This window comes from Oryx dammah, unplaced genomic scaffold (assembly GCF_014754425.2).
Source record: "Oryx dammah isolate SB20612 unplaced genomic scaffold, SCBI_Odam_1.1 HiC_scaffold_4, whole genome shotgun sequence".
In the NCBI taxonomy this organism is placed as follows: Eukaryota; Metazoa; Chordata; class Mammalia; order Artiodactyla; family Bovidae; genus Oryx; species Oryx dammah.
The window spans coordinates 48,977,616-48,989,942 of record NW_024070188.1 but is presented as its reverse complement, the minus strand read 5'-3'; positions in this window follow the sequence as shown (position 1 = coordinate 48,989,942).

Below are 12,327 nucleotides of genomic sequence, written 5' to 3'. Positions count from 1 at the left end.
TTTGGTGACAAGTCCTTTAATTTGCACACTGCCATGAATTAACTTGTATGTAAACATTGCAATTTGATGAATTAAATAAAATGCACCAAATGCCTCATATTATATACACTTGCTCTTGGAGTAAGAGTCTTGAATAAATTAAGATGACTTTATAAATCAGAAATGGTGGGAGGTTAATTTTTTTTCTCCATTTCTATTGGGATTAAAGAGAGCCTGAGGGGAAAAAAGGGGGGAGGGGGAGAGAAGAGCAAAAGTAACTGGGAGATAGAATCCTGTCGGTATAGACCACACCACTGGGTTGATAGTGGAAGAAGGGTCATTGTCTGTCAGTATCATGCCTACACAGGCTACAGGACAGTTTTCAGGCCCAGAGCCTGTGTAATACAAAGAATATGAAGATAAAAAAAAAACCCTAACCCAATATGCTTGTGAATAACCTAATATCTGGTCAACTTTTCCTGCAGTCTACTTTCCAAATTGAGTCACTTGTATAAGTTACTAGTTAAGACTTCCCTTCCCAGATCATTACCACTGAAACACAGACAACAGATGAACAAATAGAATGAACTAGAAAATGTCTCTGTCCGCCATATTGAATAGTGTGTTCTATAACGTTGTGGTGAAATGGGAACAGAATATATTTACTTCCAGATATAAAAAGGAAGAGAGGAAGAGTGAGAAAGAGTGCGACATGTGTTCTGGTTCTCAGTTTCCAGATGGGGAGTTCTCCAAGTGCAGAGCCATTTACTAGAAAAGAGAATGGCTTGTAAGTGAGTAGTGGAGAGATTTGGCAACTCTTTGGGCTTTACATCTACTAAAGCATGAAAGAAGGCAAAAAAAAAAAAAAAAAAGTAGGGATAAAAGATGTTTTTGATGCACACTCAGCCATTTTCTTCAAAGAATTGCGCTTGGCTTTTTATTCCACGGTGTCGTCTTCAAAGTCCCAGGACATGGTGCATTTGTCCTGGGCAGAATTTTATTCAAAAGAAGCTGCCACATGGTGATGCTCTCATCAACATGGAAAGTTTCCCATGAATTCACAAAGCAGCAATATTTTTAAATGTGCTTTATACCTAGACAAGTGGAATCAGGACCATTTTTGTGATATTCCATGGACCAAGGAAAATTATTTACTTCTTATTATTTCAGTGAAAACTAGATTTCCAAATCTCATTCTTTTTATTCAACAGTTAACTACAGGGATTATTCTTCCTATTTATTATTGAGAAGACTCAGCATTCAAAATCAAGGGACTTGCCCAAGATTATCCAATTAAGAAGTAGCAAAACAAGGATTAAGGCTAACTCCAAAGACAGCATTTTTTCTGATACAGTGCTTCCCTAATGCCAGTAGTTCTTCAACATGTTTCAGAATTACCAAGAAGGCTGGTGAAAACACAGATTGTTAAGCCCATCACAGAGTTTCTTTCTCAGTAGGTCTGGATTGGAGTCAAAGCATTTTGCATTTTGCTTTAATATTTATTTATTTGGCTGCACTGGGTCTTAGTTGCAGCAGGGTGATAGCTGCAGCACTTGGGATCTGGTTCCTTTACCAGGATTGAACCTAGGCCTTCTCCATTGGGAGCACAGAGTCTTAGCCATGGGACCACCAGAGAAGTCCCAAGAATCTGCATTTTTAACAAGTTCCCCAGTGACGCTGATGCCTCTGGTCCACAGACTGCACTGCACTTTGAGAAATACTTACTCATTACCTATGTGTGGTTTTGTCTTCCCTTGGTTCTTTGAAAGCTGACTGCTCTTGAATCTGGAAAACAAAAGTACTAATTACTACCTGGCATTATTGTTGTTTTTTTTTTTTTTTTTGTATCGTCTGGAAACATAAGTAAAATATGGGTTCACAGTAAAGATAGAAAAGTGTTTGATAATAAGGCATTACCAAAAATTTATGTCCCTGTCGTTTAACAAGTGCTCAGACTATGAAAGGCAGTTGGACAAATAACATATGATATTGTTTATATGTGGAATTTAAAACATGACACAAATAAACTTATCTACAAAACAGAAAACAGACTCACAGACATAGAGAACAGACTTGTGATCACCAAGGGGGAGGGAAGATGGGGAAGGGATGGATTGGGAGTTTGGGATTAGCAGATACAAACCATTATATTGCTATATAGAATGGATAAACAACAGAGTCCTACTGTATAGCGTGCTAAGTTGCTCAGTAGTGTCCAGCTCTTTGCGACCCCATGGGTTGTAGCTCACCACCCGTGGGGTCCCCCAGGCAAGAATAATGGAGTGGATTGCCATTTCCTCCCCCAGGGAATCTTCCCAACCCAGAGACTGAACCTGCCTCACTTATGTTTCCTGCATTGGCAGGAGAATTCTTTACCAGCTAACGCCAATATCCAAAAGAATGTGAAAAAGAATACATTTATATGGATAACTGAATCACCTTGCTGTACAGCAGAAATTACCAGAGTATTGTAAATCAACTATACTTCAATAAAACAAGTTTTTAAGAAAAGAAAGGTAATTGGATTTGTGAGTCTCAATGAAGTCGTTCCTTCAGAGAAGTCCCTTGGGGGAATACATGCTAATTCCAAATATAATGGTTATTGAATATCCTTATGATAACAAATCTTTATACTTTGAGGGGGAAAAAAGCCCATGCCACTTAAAGTCTAATGAAGTAAGGAAACAATTAGAATAGAATAGAGTATTTTGGATTTTTTAAAAAGCACATTATCTTGAATGCCCTTTAGACTAATTATGAATAAAACTCTGAAGGAAGAGGTTCAAACATTCACAGAGTTGTAGCAGATTTCCGACGTAACTGCTTTGTATATGTGGAAGAATTTTGAATTAAACAGCTATAAATTTCCTTCAAACACTGAAATACTGTACAATTCAATAGCAGGTTAGATCAGAATTTCTTGGTTTTTTATTACTTTTTTATTGTCTACTGCAAGATCCACAAATTTCAAAAGGAATCAGTTTCATGGAACATTTTAAAGCAAACAGGTATTGAAGTATAGCATATGTATGAAATGTATATGAATTACAAGTGTGAAGGTCTACATATTTTCAGAATGAACACATTCATGTACTGAACACAAGGCCAAGAAAAAGAACATTATCAGCATCCCAGGGGTCTCCACCCTTGTGTCCACTACCAGTCACAACTCCTCTTAAGGTAACCTCTTTCCTGGCATTGATCACAATTGACTGATTTTGCTTAGGTTTGAACTTTCAGTATTCTTTTGTGTCTGGTTCGTACCACTCAATAGTATACTTAAGCATTTCATCCCAAGTTGTTGAGGTTGCCATAATGGTTCACTCTTGATGCAATATAGTATTCCATTGTATGAATATACCATGATTTCTTTATCCTCTGCTGTCAAAGGGTATTTGAGTTGTTTCCAGTTTAGGGATATTACAAACAACACTTCTATGAATATTGGGGTGCCTGTCTTCTGATGTCCACTGCATATTTATCCCACCCAAGAATAGAGTCATCGGGTCAGCTTATGTTCAACTTAAGTAGATGCTGTCAAATAGCTTTCCAAAGAACTGGGTCAATTTACCTTCCCTTCAGCAATGTACGAGACACCACTATGCATCCTTGCCAGCATATTGTCTACATTCTTCAGTTTTTTAAGGTGCGTGGTAGTATCTAGTAGTTTCCATTTGCATGGCCCTGTTGACAAGAAACTAATTACCCTTTCATATGTTTACTGATATTCTTGGATATTCTCTGTTGTGAAGGATCTCTTTGAAGTCCTTTGCTCATTTTTCTACTGGTTTGTACTCCTTTTTCTTATTTACTTTTGGGAATTTCTAAATATATTTTCAATATGTATCCCATGTCAGATGTAGGCTTAGAAAACATCTCTTCCCTGCTTGCCTTTTCACTATCTTAATGGTGACTTTTAATAATTAGAAATTTTTAATGTTAATGTAGTCCAATTTATCCTGATTTTAAGACATTCCTTTTTTATTTGTATATGAACCCATAAATTTCTCTTCAAATAAGTCTTAACCCCATGTTACAAATTTTGATATGTCATATTGTATCATCATTTAGCTCATAATATTCTCTCATTTTCATTTAATTTCTTCTTAGGTCCATGGATTGTATAGAAGTATACTGCTTAATTTCAAAACTTTGGGGAATATTTTATTTATTTTATTGTTGTTTTATTGTTATTTATTTCTAATTTAATTTCACTGTGGTCAGCAAGCATATTTTTAACTGCCTCTGTCTTTTAAAACTGCTATGTCTTGCTTTACGCCCCAGAATACAGTCAATTTGGATTAAATGTTCTTTGAAAGAATGTGGATTCTGTTCTATAGCTGTTTGCCATATATTTCATTTACATCAAGTAATTATGTACTTAAAATTTTTTATATTTTCACTTATTTTTCTGCCTTTTTATATCAGTTATAAAAGAATTGTGCTATTATGCTCTTTTCAGCATTTCCATCCTTTTTTTTTCCTTTGTGCTTTAGTTAATATGTTTTTTATTGTCCTCTTTTCCAGTCTGCTAATGTTCTGTATCCATCTCATACTGAGTGCTTTATTATAGTAAGTGTACTTTTTAGTTCTCAAAATTCTGCTTTATCCCTTTTAAAAGATTCTAATTATTTGGTGAAATTTTCCATCTTATAACCTGTTTTGTTAGACATACCAATCACAATTATTAAAAGAAAAATGTATGACTGATAAATTCAATAGCTTAGACACCCATAAATAGGTATCTACTGTCTATCTCTTTTTGTTCTGTTTCTTATGATGGCCCCTCACTTACAAGGATTTTCTTTTTCTTTTTGGCTGTTCCAGGTCATAGTTGCAGCATGCAGGATCTAGTTCCCTGACTAGGGATCAAATCTGGGCTCCCTGAATTGGGAGAGCAGAGTCTTAACCACTGGACCACCAGGAAAGTCCCTTTGTTGTTTCTTTGTATGAGTGGTAATTTTTTATTGAATGCCAAAAATTGTGATTGAAGTATTGTAGAGGTGCAATGCTATCCTCCTCCACAGTGAATTTACTTTATCTTTTGCCGGGAAGTAAGCAGATGACTTTCACACTCTTTGACAGTTTAGTCTATTTAGCCTTTATGATGCAGTCAACTCAGAACCTAGGGTATTGACTAGCTTCCACATTTTTGGCAGGTCATGCACTCCAATTTTTATCTCCTTAGCATCAGTGAAACTGCTAAATAAGAAAACTTGATTCTGCTTTCTGCTCAACTTCATAGCGTCTGACCCTGCCCAATTTAAGAATCAGAAAATACGTAAAGGGCAAGACTGGTGCTAAGTGTGAGCTTACCTCTCTGTACCTCCTTTCTCTCTGGGACTTTAGACCTTCAAGATCTAGCTGCCTTAGCAGGCCCAAACTTAAATTTGGCCATCCTGGCTCTTTGAGATCGCCTATAATTTGGCTGAGCAACTCAACCTCTTTCTCTAGCCAAAAAATTGGAAAAACGCCCCAGGAGAAAATCAGCATGCAAAATATTCAACTCGCCACAGTAAACCTGTCTTTTCTCTCTATTGGTCCCTCAAGTTGTGGCTGTCTTGGTAGTTCCTAAGTATTTCAAATGACTGGTTTTGCTTTACCCCCTCTGACTTTGCTAGTTGTTGTCAGTGGGAACATCAGTCTTTAATAAAGCACACCATCATATCCAGAAGAAAAATAATCAGCTTCTTGGAATACTTTTGCTATATAACATCTGCACTCCCTTCCATGCTAACTCCAACATCCTTACAGATGTCCACAGCACAGGATAATGCTCTCTATATCTCTTTTGACAACACTGGTACCCCTGGCGGCTCAGATGGTAAAGCGTCTGTCTACAATGCGGGAGACTTGGGTTCGATCCCTGGGTCGGGAAGATACCCTGGAGAAGGAAATGGCAATCCACTCCAGTACTATTGCCTGGAAAATCCCATGGACAGAGGAGCCTGGTAGGCTACAGTCCATGGGGTTGCAAAGAGTCGGACACGAATGAGCGACTTCACTTTCACTTTCACTTGTGATCTACTGTAATGTTGAATTAAGGACACATGCAATCCTGGTCAATGACAGAGCATGGCAGGAGGTACTAGATCCTGACCATTTCTACCCAACATGAGGATTCTTCTACAGGGAATCTTACATAGACCTAAACTCTCTTAGAATAATACCCAGGTCTTAGGCACTTCCTACACAAACATCCTTCCTTTCTTCTCTCCTTTCACAAGTGTCAAATCTGCACTGCAGTCTGAAGGCTTTTCCTATCTACTTCTAGTCCTTTTATCCTTCATAAGTGTCACCCCCCAAAAGCTTTTGTACTTCTGACCCACCTCAGGGTCTGCTTCCTAGGGGACTTGAACTGACACATACTCACAGAAATCTCATTCTTTTAGATATGTCTCCTCAACTTATTCGTGATGACTGAAGAAGTAGAAAACTTTCTGGTTGTACTTCCTCCCTAGTTTTTAATGCACAAAATATGACAAGATTCATCTCACTTTTCTGGAAACCCAACAATAAGCATTTCTCAGTACTAACATCTCTTTTCCATGCAGTTTATTGTGTTGTTGTTGCTGTTGTTTTGGGGAGTAAACATTTGTCAATTTATTCTTCCCTTTATTCTTTCATTAAAAAAAGAAATCTTACTGAGTGTCTAACACATACCAGATACTTAAAAGCCCTAAGAGTACAAGACAAAACTTATCATCTAGCAGGTTATGTGCAACCCCTTTTTGATGTCTCTCTGACCCATCAGATAGTCTCCTCTATCATTTACTATTCATGTTGCAGTTTTTGTCATCCTGAGGTTTTAGACTGTAAATAAGCTGGCTGTCTGCTTACTGTTCATGGCCCAATTATAGCCATGTTTCAGAACAAACACCTAGGGCACTTTGGGTTAACCTACATAAGTGGCTCTGGAAGTTTGAGCATCACTTCTTTCTACTACCAAACAACATCTAATCAGTACTGTGTTCCTTTGCCCTTGCGATTCTGATATGAATTACACAGTCAGGGCAACAGGGAGCTATGGTTAAAAGAGAAATTATAATACAATTGCACTAAAAGAAAATCTGAGGAAAAGCCTTGCCAGTAAGTAGGACTTAAAGGGAAAAAGACATCAGGCAACTACCACAAAGCTGATCATCTCCCAAGGACTTGTGTTTCCTCAGGAAGTATGGCCAGGGAGCAGACTCCTGATGGCCTGTGAGAAACCAGTAATGATTTCCTGATTCCCTTCCATTACGCAGGCTAACATGGCTCTCATTTCAGAAAATACTTTTCTCAGTCATTCTCCTAAGATCCGTGGAAGTCAGGCTGAACAGTTTCATTATCATTACATAGCAGAGAGGAAAAATTGGTCTGTGAATAAAAGCTGGCTCAAAGGCAGTCATGAGCACAAATGGGGCAGTGACAGAATTGCAAAGAGAGTGATATTATTCTAACACATTACACATCTCCAGGCTTGCCATTCCCTTCCAGGGTCTCACGGCCAACTCCAGACTTGCTGAATAATTTTAAAGAAAAAGCTGTGCCTTGACAGCTTGAGTAAGATGAGCTTTCATTCCTTCACAAAGTCTGACACCAGAGTTCCAATTTTGATTGGCTTACATGAATCAGTAATTTTCTTCTGTCTGAAGAGGGACCCCACACTGAAGTCTGCTAAATAGTATGAGGTAAAGTGTGCAATAAACTATGAGTACAATAAACTCCAAGAAGAAGATTGAAAATATAACTGATAAGCTGAAGGATCTCAAGATAAGGAATTGAAATACCTCAAAGAAATGATTACAGAAGGGCTACGTGTTCAGAAGACAAGCACAGTTTAAAGCTCACCTATTCATTCTCCCAGTCCAAAAAGGACAATATATCAGGAATATTCCAGCCACTAAAGGTGAGATGATACTGAAGCAATTTTTGCCATCTTAATTACAGTGAATTCTTTCTTTTTGGCCTTACATCCCTCTGTGGATGAGTCAATGCTTCTTCTTCCTTTTAAACTCAGTATGAAATGTATGGTTAAGTTAGATAAGAAAAATGTGCAGTATTTGTCTATGTTGACTCCCCACTAGCGTTTGCCATTACTGGCGGATGTGTGTGTGTGAGGAAACATTCCTGACCAAACTGTGAGGTAACCCTTTGTAGCACCATTTACCATCCCTTTTGCACACTCTTCTGGGGAAATACCCAGATGTTCCCACCCCAGGGAACCAATTCTATGTACTCTTCTTACTCTCCCCTGCCTGTCATCCTTGACCTGCTGAGGTGTTATTCCTACCAAGCTGTCAGAACAGAGCATGGCATTTTGGCCTCCAAACCTTGGCTTAACTCCTGCTCTGCCTAGAATTCCCTCCCCACCCTTCTCCATCTGTTTAATTTCTGCCTTTTCTTAAAGGCACAGATATTGGTTTGGACTCTTTAGTTCATAAGTAGCTAAAATCATACTCAGCTTAGGCCAAAAGGGCATTTCTCAAACATGAGTATCCAAGCCATGGGCAGAATAGAATCTTGGTCGCCACAGGATGTCTGGAACTGGACTTTCAAACGCTGTCTAGATCTACTAACTCTGTTTTCTTTGTTTGATACCTTTAACAATTTGGCTAACTTCTTTTCAAGAGGCTTTTATACATTGTGGGAAATGTGGTCTTGTGCAGTTCTATTCTTCCCAGCTTTGCCAACAGAGAATAACTGTTCCCTTTCCTTAAGGCAATTTTTAAAATTCTCTAGAAGAAGACTGGGGGGTCTAAGTTTGATCACTGACACATATTCATGTGCCTGGGGACAAGTCAATACAGTTTTCAGCCCTGATTAGGGCTACATGGTTGGAAAGATAAGAGAGAGAATTCTCTGAAAGGAAAGATGGAGCTTTTTACTTCTGGAAGAAAAATACAATTGGTGAACCAAAAAATGAGTCTCCTCCTATGTGGAGTTTAGTTCTGTCTCTGTTCCAGTAGCAGCCTCATGTAGTTGGGTAAGTCACTTGTACTTTCTTAGCCTCAGTCTCTTCATCTATACAATTAGGAAGTTGAGTTGAAATGTTTCCAGCATTCTTTAACTTTAAAATTTCATAATTCTGTGTTTCGAAAACCCTGTAGATGATCTCAAGGATCTTGTATTACTATCCCTTGGGTCGGAAAGATTCCCCTGGAGGAGGAAATGCAACCCACTGCAGTATTCTTGCCTGGAGAATTCTATGGACAGAGAAGCATGGCAGGCTACAGTCCATGGGGTCCCAAAGAGCAACTCACACTTAAACACTAACACTTTTTTTCTGAATCTAAGCATTGCTGATATAATTTTTATGGACTATATAAAACAAGCTTAGATTGAACTTTATAATAAGCTTGAGTTAATTATTTGGAGTGCTCATTTAGAATATTGATAATGTCAAATGAATGTGACTACTGAAAAACAAGTTGAAGAATTATTCAGAGACTCTATGGAAGCAATGTGTGTTTGTGTGTGCTCAGTCATGTCTGACTCTTTGCAACACCATGGACTGTAGCCCACCAGGCTCCTCTGTCCATGGGATTCTCCAGGCAAGAATAGTGAAGAGGGTTGCCGTTTTCTCTTCCAGGGGGTCTTCCTGATCCAGTGATCGAATCCACATCTCCTGTGTCTCCTACACTGGCAGGTGGATTCTTTACCACTGAACTACCTGGGGTTAAACAGAAGTAACTATTAATAAGATAAAGTTGCCACTATGAAAGGAAGTAGGAGTTAGAAAGAAAAGAATTATTCTTGTGATCACAAGGTAAAATTGTGACTGAGCCCAGGTATTAAATCTCTCTTCAAATCATCACCATATTCAGACTGGAATAACCAGTGGAATGGAGAAGATAGCAATATGGAAGACATTTCATGACAATTCATGGAAATGGACAAATTAAAAATTAGGCCATCTATGAGGCACAAACTCCAAGGAATTTTAGCTAGACATATTACATATAGAAAGAGAATTTTGAGAGATATTAAGATACATTCCTGAGAAAACAATGTTAAATTGTAAGGGAAAAAAGAAGAGATATCAGAAAATTCCCCACAGATATGTGTGAATAGGATTTTGGCTAAAAGCAAGTATAAAACAAGAGAGAAATATAAGCCAATTCTTTTGAACTTATTTCAACAATTCTGATCAACAATACTTAGTGGTATTACCTTCACATGCCATTGAATATAACTGATGGAAGCTAATAAGAGGTGCTTCTTAAAGCAACAAGGTTATCCTGGGAAGGAGCAGCTAGTGGAACTAGGATACAGGCAGACATTCTTTTCCTGAGTATCAGAAGCAACAACTTAGACAAAATTGAAAACTAGATGCAATGAGCAAGTCCCCAGTGCACTAGCACACTAACAGAGAAACTAGGCGAAGATAAATTTATCTTTTGAAAATGCAGAAAAAATGGAATTAGAAACTTTAAATGCCAAAAAGAACTTAATAGATACTGTGGGCACTGAGCAGTAATCAGAAAACAGGTATAAGTGCTCATGAGACTCCACCAGGAAAAAAAAGAACAAAACAAGTATTAGAAATATAATAAAAACAAACTTAGCTAAAGTGAAGAAAATTGAATTTAAAGCTGAAATAATTTTTAAAGTACCAAGCAAAATCAATGAAGTGGGAATCATATTTAGACATATTATGGTAGATTGTTGAACAAAAGAGAGAAAAAAGTCTACAGCTGTCCAAGATGAAAGTGATCAACAAAGGGAACAAATGTCTTTTTCTTTCAGATTTCTCTCCTACCACATAAAATGAGGAAAATTTTGTTATAGTAAAAAGAAACAGTTGTAGCCATGTATATATATCCAAATCTATATCTAAATCTATATCTAAATAGGAAAAAAGAAATGTACATACAAAGAAAACAGGCATTTTCAAAGGTGCAAGTGTCAGAAATTTATAATTTGCTATTGAAAAAATCCAAGAAAAGAGGAAGCGCTAAAAAATAAGATTCCTGAAATGAATAAAATAAGTTCCAAATAACTGTTACTATTTGGAAAATATTGTTATTTGGGAAATATGGTAAACAAATTCAAATAACACAAATGATTTTTTAATGCCAAGACATAGTTAAAAATGCTATTAATACCAATAATAAAACAGACAAAAATCTTAAGGTATGCTACCTCAAATCAAGATGTGACAATGAGAAAGTGGGATCAAGACAAACTCATTGAATAATATACTAAAATTGGGGAATTTATTATATATAATTTACATGTAAATAGATCTGAATACATATGCAAGCATACACATACATATATAAATACACATATATACAGAGAATATTATGGACAACTTCATGCAAATAAGTCTAACTATTTAGAAGTAATAGACACTTTTTTGGGAAAACACAATTTTGCAAATTTGACAAAAGTAGAAATAAAAAGCAAAATTTGTCATATACCTACTAAAGTAATTGAATCTGTAATTTAAAACTTTCCCATGAAGCATTTGAGAAAATTCATTGCTAATTCATAATAAAACTTTTAATGAACTAGGAAAAACTAAACTTCAATAATCTGATTTAAAGTATTTTAAAAAACCAAATAATCAGAATCATATTAAACAGTGAAATTTGATATCTCCCTGAGATCAGAAATGAGACAATAATGCCTAGAAATAGCACTTTTATTCAATATTGTTTTGAAGAACCAAGAGAGTGCCAAAGGCCAGAAAAATAAGTACAGGATTTAAGGATGAAAAAGGAAAATATATTCAAAGTCATATATAGATCAATTGTGTGAATTCAAAGTAACTTCAGTTTCGTAAGTTCATTTATCATTTCCTTTTAGATTCCGTATATAAGAAATGTCATATGATATTTCTCCTTTCTGTCTTGCTTACTGCACTCAATATGATGCTCTCTAGGTCCATCCACATTGCTGTAGATGGCATTATTTCATTCTTTTTAATGGCTGAGTAATACTCCTCTGTATATAAGCACCACATCATCTTTATCCCTTCCTCTGTCAATGGACATTTTGCTTACTTACAAAACAGAAAGAGACTCACAGACTTAGAAAACAAACTTATGATTGCCAGGGGGAAGGGACAGTTAGAAAGTTTCGGATGGTCATGTACACACTGCTATATTTAAAACAGATAACCAACAAGGACCTATTGTATAGCACGTGGAACTCTGCTCAAAGTTATGCGACAGCCTGGTTGGGAGAGGGCTTGGAGGAGAATGGATACAGGTATATGCATGGCTGAGTCCCTTCAATGTTCATCTAAAACTATCACAACACTGTTAACTGGCTATACTCCAATACCAAAAAAAAAAAAGCAAATTCAGCAAAATTGCTAGACACAAAGTCAATATACAAAAATCAATTTTATTTCTA